Source organism: Dama dama, chromosome 21 (assembly GCF_033118175.1).
Source record: "Dama dama isolate Ldn47 chromosome 21, ASM3311817v1, whole genome shotgun sequence".
NCBI classification, from domain to species: Eukaryota; Metazoa; Chordata; class Mammalia; order Artiodactyla; family Cervidae; genus Dama; species Dama dama.
In genome coordinates this window covers 21,314,898-21,324,939 of record NC_083701.1, presented here as the reverse complement: position 1 = coordinate 21,324,939, position 10,042 = coordinate 21,314,898, and the positions used below count along the sequence as shown (strand labels likewise).

General features: G+C 39.8%; 1 non-coding gene across 1 annotated transcript; it reads right to left on the bottom strand.

Annotated features, from left to right (window-relative positions):
• Positions 1 to 643: 643 nt before the first annotated feature.
• On the bottom strand, positions 644 to 750 carry LOC133042959 (U6 spliceosomal RNA). Its single transcript, XR_009689652.1, has one exon. It is a non-coding gene; the product is annotated as a U6 spliceosomal RNA (small nuclear RNA).
• Positions 751 to 10,042: the final 9,292 nt, after the last annotated feature.

The following is a 10,042-nucleotide window of genomic DNA, read 5'->3' as shown; positions in this document are numbered from 1 at the left end:
TATAACAGGATCCACCTTTGACACTTGCTTTTAAGCAAAAACCAAGAAGAGCAAGTTTGAAAGTGTGTTTGGAGGTTCTGAACAGAGCATCATGTCTACCCGGGAAAGTTCTCTCAACGAAGCAGTACGTGTATGGAGGATGCACGTGAACAAACACAGGAAGGCCTGCAGGTCTGCCAGACTGAGAATCTCAGCCTCCACACTGGAGCACCCTTGTTACTACGTGAGGTTTCAGAAAAATGGATCGGGTGGGGAATGGTTTGTTTATTACAGCAGGAATGTGGCTTTATAGCTGAATATCAGAGAGGATAAGAAGTTGGTATGTTGGTTCAGAAAGACTGGTAGATGATAGATATAGGTGGGTATGTAGATAGGTAGGTAGGTGGCTAACTGAACAGTGGCTGGTGCTTGGTAAGTAATATGTACATTAGTTTTGGTTATTATCTTTGACAAAATCCATCTTATTGTCTCATTAATTCAGGTCATTCGATAGTGGCAAGTACCCCATTTTTTTTTTCAACGTGAATCAGCCATAGGTGTACATATATCCCCTCCCTCCCGTCTCCCTCCCCATCCCACCCCTCTAGGTTGATACAGAGCCCCTGTTGAGTTTCCTGAGTCACACGGCAAATTCCCGTTGGCTGAAAATACAGAACACTTCACGAATTTGTGTGTCATCCTTGTACAGGGGCCCTGCTAATCTTCTCTGTATCATTCCAATGTTAGTATATGTGCCGCTGCAGTGAGCACAAGTACCCCATTTTTAACATAAAAGATAAAATCTGAGTTTTAATAGTGCATATTTTGTTGGGTCTCCAGAGGTGTTGCTTTGTGACAGAATTTGGCTGTAGAAGACCTGAATTTGGGCATGAAACAGTGAAATCCTAATTTTCTCATTATGTGGGGAAGGGTCAAAGATTGGCGTATTTGAAAAAAACAACCTTTAAATCTTGGATAGTCTCTTTGGTATGTCTAGTTTTTTTAAGAAGAGGGTGATAGAATTCCAAACCATAGTGCTTCCCCGAGTGTACAAAAAAATCAATCTAAATAAATATTTTAAAGACAGCCAGTTATTGGACTTGAGCCATAAAACCATTTCCATGGTGGGTTTTCTTTTTTTCTTCTCTTTTACCATCGTGACTGTAACTTGGTACTTTCTTCTCTCTGGCTTCTCAGTTTGGTTTTACCTCTAAGTAACCCTGATCATGTACTGCTATATAGTCTTGTCAAAAATTTTCCCTCATCTTCCTGCTCTCCCTCCAGGCCATAGTGTATAACCTGGGCCCTAATGTTTTGCAATAAAAATTGATTTTTCTCCACCAGAAAGAAATCATTATATATTTAATATTTTATACTTATTTCCAGTTGAGATGAATCTTGAGGAGTCTACATAGATGGTTGTGGAATGACAGATGAGTCAGCATGATTTGACCTACTTGGGATTAGCTTGAAGATTCATCTGTTTACTAGTATTTGTCTTTGTAAATATTTGATGGTGATGGTATTTAGAAGTCATAATAGTGTTTCATAATTTATAGGAGTAACATTTTAAAATCCGATGTCACTTTTCTCCCCCTGTAGATGAGTCTTCTCTTGTTCTAGTCTTTAGTATCTTAAGCAATAGTAGTATTAGTCGCTCAGTTGTGTCTGATTCTTTGCAACCCCATGAATGGTTGCCCACCAGGCTCCTCTGTCCATGGAATTCTCCAGGCAAGAATACTGGAGTGGATAGCCATTCCCTTCTTCAGGGGATCCTCCCAACCCAGGGTGAACTGGATCTCCTGCACTACAGGCAGATTTTTGCTGCCTGAGCCACCAGGGAAGACCTTAGTATCTTAAGGATTCTAACAAAGTTTCCTGATGAAGCAGGTGGACTCACTGGAAACAAAAATACTGAATGACTCAGTGAGGGTGAGGGTTATATGCAGGAGCTTGTCACTCTGATTCAAAACTAAATATCCTTTCTACTGTGTCAGACCTTCTTGGGTATGCCAGTTATTGTTCAGATTTCTCTATACTTTATTATCTTTGTATCTTCTAGGACTTTAGAATATATCTTGAATGTAGTGAATAACTTTTGTAAGAATTATTTTTAGGTTTTAAATTAATTGGAGCTCATGGTAATTATTTACTACTTAACATTTAAAATGTTGGTTATTTTAAAAGATATATTAGGGAATTCCTGGTGGTCTAGTGGTTAGGACTGTGCGCTATCACTGCTGAGGGCCTGGTTCCATCCCAGGTTGGGAAACTTAAGATCCCACAAGTTGCATGATGTGGCTGAAAAAAAAAGTTGTGTTAATGAAACAGACACACAGTAATGGTGGGCACTGGTCATCTTACAGGATAAATAATTGTTTTATCTTGACTCATTCAGATTCATGTTCAAAAGGACTTTCAGGCTGAGGACCCCCTTGGCTATGTCACATTCCTGTGTTGGATTTTATTTTAACAATATTGGCTCTGCTTTGAGAAAAGGGCATAGTGTATTAGAATGACATGGTGACATAAAATAGGCTTCTAATCACCCTCTTCTATTTTTTTTTTTTTCAATGCTGGCAATCATCTTTTTATTTTTTAGTGCCTGATGGCTTTTGAAAATGTTATTTCTATTCAGTAGACTGAAAACAATACTCTTAGTAGTAGTAATGTGAAAATGCAGAATTCAAAGCCAGTATTACCGAAATAAACTTGGTAATAAATACTTCTGTTGTGGCTAAGTTGGGGGAAGACACCTGACCACACTAGGCCTTTTCTCCTCCTCTGAGACAGATGTGTGCCTGCTTCTGGGCCGGGCACCCAGGACCCACTTGCAGAGGTCAGCCCCCAACATAGCCGCAGGGGCTGGAGGCCCTGAGCCGTCCCGAGGGGCCTGCAGGTGTCTGGGTCAGGTGTCTTCGGAGTCACTTCTGGCTCAGCTGATGCTCCTGGGCTGGTAGGAATCAGGCTCTACAGGCAATATGAAGATTTAGAGGGCTTCGCTGATGGCTCAGCAGGTAAAGAATCTGCCTGTAATGCAGGAGACACAGGAAATGTGGGTTTGATCCCTGGGTTGGGAAGATCCCCTGGTGGAGGAAATGGCAACGCACTTCAGTATTCTTCCTTGAAGAATCCCATGGACAGAGGAGCCGGGCGGGCTACAGTCCATGGGGTCATAAAGAGCTGGACACAACTGAGCACTAGAATATAAAAGACAAATACACATCTCCTCAAGTTTGCGCTAATGTTTGGTGAAAGGGTGTTAGGTATTGTTTTTTATCCTGAATTTCAGTAGAATCTCTCAGAAAATTTGAATATGTCTCCTTTATGAAAAATAAAGCAAAAATAATGTAAATGACAGTATCCGTAATCACTTAATCAGAACACTGCTCAGAAAACATTCCATTCATTAGAACTGTAACAAAGGTATTTTGATGGAAAGCATAATGTTTGAATAAACCTTGACAAGAGATATGTACTTGTGATTGGAAAACACGTTCAACTATGAATCATTTTAATGGATTTGTTTCTTGTTGGCAATAAAAATATTTCCAGGAAAACTTGTGAGTTAAATGTTTAATCGCATACTTTATTATTATTATGATTTTTAATTGAAGAATAATTGACTTACAATGCTGTGTCGATTGCTGTATAGCAAAGTGATCCAGTTATACATATATGTACGCTCTCTTTCATGTTCTTTTCCATTATGGTTTATCCCAGGATATTGAATATAATTTCTTGTGCCATACAGTAGGACCTTTCATCTGTTTATCTGTTCTGTATATAATATTTTACATCTGCTAATCCCAAACTCCCACTCCATCCCTCCCCTACCCCACCCCTCGGCAACCAAGAGTCTGTTCTCTATGTCTGAGTCTGTTTTCTGTTTCATAATATTTTATCTTATACTTTAGAGTATCCACACTCATATTGAATTATAATGTTAAAGAAATAAAAACAACTTCCATGCAATTTTTAGAAATTTCACATTTTATTTTTGCCAAAATCTAGATAACTGTATAAGAATATCCAGAAACAGATGTCAAGTGCATTTATATACTGAAGAAATATGAATTACGCTAGGTAGTATCTTTTCCTTTCTCAACTGCAGTATTGGAGGAGAATTAGGAGTAAGACTGAAAGGCATTCTTTGTATGGAATGAATCAGTTTCTCTCCTAGGCCCCATCCTTGGGAGAATTATGAAAATAATCAAACTGTTTCCTGCATCATGTGTTTCAGATGAGACTGAGAATACAATGTGTACAAGATCCCACACGTATACACACATCACACGTGCAGACCACAACTTACATTATGTGCATAAGCAACATGCACATATATGTACATATATGCACGTACACACATGTCTGCAAATGTGTTTATAGACATATACATGTGCATACATACATACACTTCTGCATGTGTTGGTACGTGTGTTTAATAAAATAAAATATGGGAACAGAATCGTCATTCTTTAATTAGAAATGTTGGTATGGTGGTAGAGTTGGGAATTCAAGGAAGAATAGTAATGATTTTTGAACATTAAAGAGATTGTTCAGAGAAAGAGATGTGACAAATTCTCTCAGGAGAAAGTTAGCGTCCGGGGTTAACTCGACGTGGACTGGCCACGTGGCTTTCAGCCAGCATAGGAGTTCCTGGAACACACGGAGGACTGTGCAGTTTACTGGATCATTGACTAGAGCTGGGAACAGTGCATAAAGAGGGCCATTATCCCTGTATGGCATCAGCTCTACTGCAGACCATAGGTTGGCTGGCCTGCCTGCCAGCCCCAACGGCCAGAGCACTGGGCAGTCGTAAGTAATGAGAAGTGGCCTTGGTGCTACAGGTGAGGTGTCTGTGGCTCTAGGTTCTGTTTGGAGAATTGTGGCTGAATCTTTAGGGCTGAGAGGTCAGGAGCTGTTGAGTTCTGGACCCTGGCGGTCTGGGTAATTGTGTATAATGACTAAAATAATCACCTGCTCCATTAACCAGCACACTTCTGACATATTAATCCATCATCAAAAAAGCACAGAACAAAGATTTTAAAATGCACTATAAATGAACCCTCTAGCATTGACGCTGGCAGGAGATTTTAGAAGTTGTGCTTTTTGTAGCTGTTATAGGATATTCAGAAACATGTGTGCCAATCCAATTAGCTGACTTTCCCTACACATTTAGACCTGGCACAATCATTTAACTTTGAAATTTTAAGTGTTTTTGTCCAAAACAATCTGTACTTCTCATTTGCCCGAGTACATTTCCCGAAGCTTTCCAAGTTGCTGAAAGGTGACTTTTTGGTAACTTGTTTGACTGTTCAAACGCAATTTATTTCTGCCACCTGTTATTTTTCTCCCTGGATTTTTGAGAAGTTGTTTCTGGACCATTTGATCACCCCATAAAAGCCTCCCCTTCTGTGTGTAGTTGACTCTGGGTTTGACAGTTCAGCAAATGCACAATGAGAGTTCACTCAATGCCAAGAGCTGTGCAGTTTATTTTTTCAAGGAAAATGCTTAAGTTGAATGTGTGTAACTCTCCATCTGTTTATTGAAGAATATGCTCCTTTGTTAGCACGACCATGGTGATAATTTTCATTTTAAAGGATAGACTTCAGGAAAACAAGAATGTTTATAGTACTCTTTTTGGGGTATTTTAGGGTGATTTAATTAAATAAAAATTATTTTTGAAATGTCTTTTGTGATAAGCTGGAAAAAAAAAACCTGAAGTTATTCTTTTAAAGAGAAGATGTTATCCCAACGCTTTTGCTCACATTTAAATTGTACAAAGATCATAGCATCCTCCTGAGTCACTAGAATTCACATCACACCCTAGCTCAAGAGCTTTGCAGCCTGTCATGTTCACCTGGAATATCCCAGGCTATTACACATGGCCTCCCCACAACTCTTCATCTCTCAGTCCTAAAACCTTGGTTCCTGTTTAGAATCAGCCCCTTCTGTTAGTTCTCCTAATCGTCATGACCAGTCCCCATGTGTTAAAGGTCGTTAAGGATCCCTTGAGCTTCTAGGCTGGTGCTGTGGGCGGTCTGCTTCTGACCTCCCTGTGTCTCACCCTGGTCCTGGGGGTCCTGGGGTGTAAGAAGTTTCTCCCCAACAGTAAAGCAAACGCAGTAATAAACAGTATGAGACAAAGTACTTTATAACTTGTAAATAATGGTTTATAAAGAAATCTTGTTACTAGTGAGATACTCAGAACCCTAGCACAGTGACAGCTGTCAGTGGGAAATTAGTTTTGAGCAAACTCGGGAAGGTAGTGGAGGACAGACGGGCCTGGCAGGCCGCAGGCCACAGGGCTGTGAAGAGTCAGACGCGACCGAGCGCCTGAACAACAAACAGCTTTGGATCCGATGAGTGACCAACGCTGCTTGGGGCTGGGTCAGTTACATGCGCAAGCGCTTCGGACGCTCCGGGCAAGAACAAGAAAAAGCTCTTCACAGGACTTGGGAACAGTGCTCCTCTAATTACATCTGGAATCCATAAAGTGATCATGATCTCATCACTTATAAGCATTGAACAATTTAAAAAATATCCACTGGGCAGAAACGGTTAAATGGGTTTGCAGGTGGGAGATACACTGAGCCTCATCGATGGTGTTTAAAGAGGAAATTTCTTCCGTACTCAGATCGGTGAGTCTGTTCTTGGTGTAGCTCTGTTTCCTTGGTTCAGCTTCTTCTCCAAATTACAGCTTCTTCCTCCTTCTGGCTCAGCTTTTGCATCATTGTCTCAGGAACTCCTGCTGCTAAGCACGGCTCCATCTGCAAATTCACCTTCTTGGGTCGTTGACTCTGTCCTTGTTAACTGAGCATTAACTGGCCTTTGCCATCTCTCTTCTCTTCAGTCTCTGGACTTACTTGGAGTCAGTCCCGTTCTGCTTGCAACGGCTTGATAAAAAGAGATTCACTTTCACAACGTTCACAAAAACCATAGAGATTTAGAGAGGAGATAACATTGCGATCCTCTAGTTGAAGAAAAAAAGGCAGAGAAAGTGCTCACAGGTGATATGATTTGTCTCCATCCACTTTTGGGTTCAGATGAGTTACATCGTTATCTGTAAATCTCAGTTTCCTTTCCTACAGATTTTCAGCAGCAGCCACGGGAGAACTGAAATATAAAATCCATCTTGTGGTTCTGTGATTATGTTTTCTTCCCTGTCTGCTTGAGTCCTATGGTATTATTTGCCAGCTTTGCAATATAACTCACAGTTCAATATATTCAGTGTGATAGAAAGGATTTAGAAAAATAATTATCATCAAACTTTCATTTTCTTAGAGAAGTTGCTACCTTCTATGAGGTCAGTGCACGTGACTTCATTAGTCAGAATTTCTCCATGACCACTTGAAGTTTTAGAGGCTAAGATAGTGATTCTTAATTTTTGGTCCAGGATCCCTTTGGAGCTCTCCCACACAGACTATATATTGATATGAAATCAAAGTTTCCCTCTATTTTTAGGGAATCTATTAAGACCTGGAAGCTCCTTAGGTCCACTGTAGTTTAAAATGTCCTGACTGGGGACTTCCCTGGTGGTCCAGTGGTTAAGAATTCATCTTCCAATGAGGGGGACATGGGTTAGATCCCTGGTTGGGGAACTAGATCCCACATGCCATGAGGCAGCTAAGCCTATGTGCAGTGACAAAGCTCTCGCATGCTGCAGCTGAGGCCTGACGCAGCCCAAAAGAAATCATTAAAAAGTACTGATCTAGACATGTGGTATCTATGCTAATTTATAGTTTAATGACATTTTATGTGTTTTCCAGGTGCCTCTACAAGGATGAAATTTGTACACGAGAAAAGCAAACATTTAAAGGACTGAGGTTCTTGAAACAGTTGTAAGTAAGAAAAACTTCCCTATTGTATCACTGATGTTATGGTTCAAATAGAAGCTTTGAAATGCCACTTTTGGTAAGAGTCGAACCATTATGTTAAGCTTTGTCCTGCAGCTTGAATGAGTGAGTATTCTGTTATCTGTTGAATAAAACCAGAGCTTGCGGTCAGGTCAGCATGAGGGCAGGAAGATAGACGACTCAGATGGAGCCCCCGCCCCATGATGATTGATTGTGCATGAATCACAGATCTCTGAAATGAAGACAGTTTTCCTGGGGACTGAGATGTTGCCTGGAGGAATGAATTTATTGCTTGACCCCAAATTGGCATTTTACTGATGCTAACTGGTGGTTGTGATTATTATTAATTTATGAAACTAGCTCATAGACTTTCAGCTGATATGGGAACTTCCAGAACACAAGATCTAAGCTCTCATTTTACAGTTAAAAATAGAACTTCCCTATGATCCAGCAATCTCACTTTTGGGTGTTTATCCAAAGGAATTGAAATCAAAATCTTGAAGAGGATCTGCACCCCCAAGTTCATTGCAGCTTTATTCACGATAGCCAAGACATGGAAGCGGTTTGTCCACTGACAGACATATGGATGAAAAAATGTGGTATGTACGTACAAGGAAGTATTATTCAAGCTTAAAAAGAAGGAAACACTGCCAGTTTTGGCAACATGGATGGATTTGGAGGATATTATACTTAATGAAATAAGCCAGATACAGAAGGACAAATATCTCGTGATATCACTTATATGAGGTCAAAGACCTAGAAGCACAAATAGAGTAGTGATTGTCAGGAGCTGGGGGAGAAGAAATGTGAAGGTATTACTGATCAAAAGGTGCAACATTTCAGTTATTTGAAATGAATAAAACCAAGATATCTACTACACAAAATAGTGTCAAATCACAGTCTGCTTCAAGAATACAGGATTTTTTGTTATATCATTTTCTACATGTTGGTTATGTAAAGAGAAATTTTGTAATTAAACACAACAAAGGCTTAGACTAAAACACAAATGTTATTTTAAGCATTAATAAGGCGTAGCTATTTATTCACCATGATTTGCTCTTATAGTGATTGTGTCAGGGCTGTAAATAGTGTGTTGTTGTTATTGTTTAGTTGCTACATTGTGTTTAGTCGTTAGCTGCGACCCCTGGACTGTAGCCCTCCAGGCTCCTCTGTCCACGGGATTTCCCAGGCAAGAATATTGGAGTGGGTCGCCGTTTCCTTCTCCAGGGGTAGCTGTTGTAGGGGGGAGTAATTATCTTTTCTAAGAGCTATAACCATTGAATTTTTATGGAGGAAACAGAATGATCACATATTAGAAGAGTGTATATTAAAATGAAGAAACTTGTGAGAATGTGATGCATTTTTACGAAATGTAAAGACCATTGTCTTCGATATAGTTTTCTGTTTTATATATAGCTAAACACCCTGATAAGGTGGATAGCACCTCTGAAGCACATCTTTTGCTCCGCAAATGACATAGAGAGCCCCATCTTTCAGAATAAGAACAGCTGGTGTGTTCTTTGGAAGCATAGTTTAACATTTCTTGTCTTATTAGTCTATCAACCTGCTTTCCATTCTTTTTCAGCTAAAATTTCTGTCTGACACATTTTCATTGATCATATTTTCCTTTGCCAATGAATTTTCCTTTGTCCTTGTTTGCTTCGTAGGACCCGAATACCTTCAAGCCGTGTTCCTCATATGACGATTGAACTAGAAGGGATGTTATTCATTTTAATCTGTCATTATTTTTTAACCTGCATTTTCTTGTCAACGCACAACTTTATATTTCTTACTGTTCCTTTTGTTTTGATGTGTATTTATTCCTAAACGGGATATTTCCCTCTGGAGCATCTTTATTAGGTCATAGCAGGCTTTCATACTTGCATTAAACTGTTATGAGTAGCTCTGTGTCTTAAACATGAATGTCTTATCCATCATTGACTGCAATTGTGGAAAGAGGCAGTACAGGGTTGCTGAGAAGCTCATGTGGAAGAAGTCAGACTGAACTCCCTTTGATCTGGCCAAAAGTGAGTGTTACTTCTTAGCTATTTAATCTTGAGCATCTCATTTAAGAACTCTAAGCCTTAGTTTCCTTTTATTGTTTTAAATGAGGATCATCATGGCGATTTGCCCGACTGACCCCGTGACCTGGAGATGGTACACATGGAGCACTTGGGAAGAGTAAATCCTGAAATAATAATACT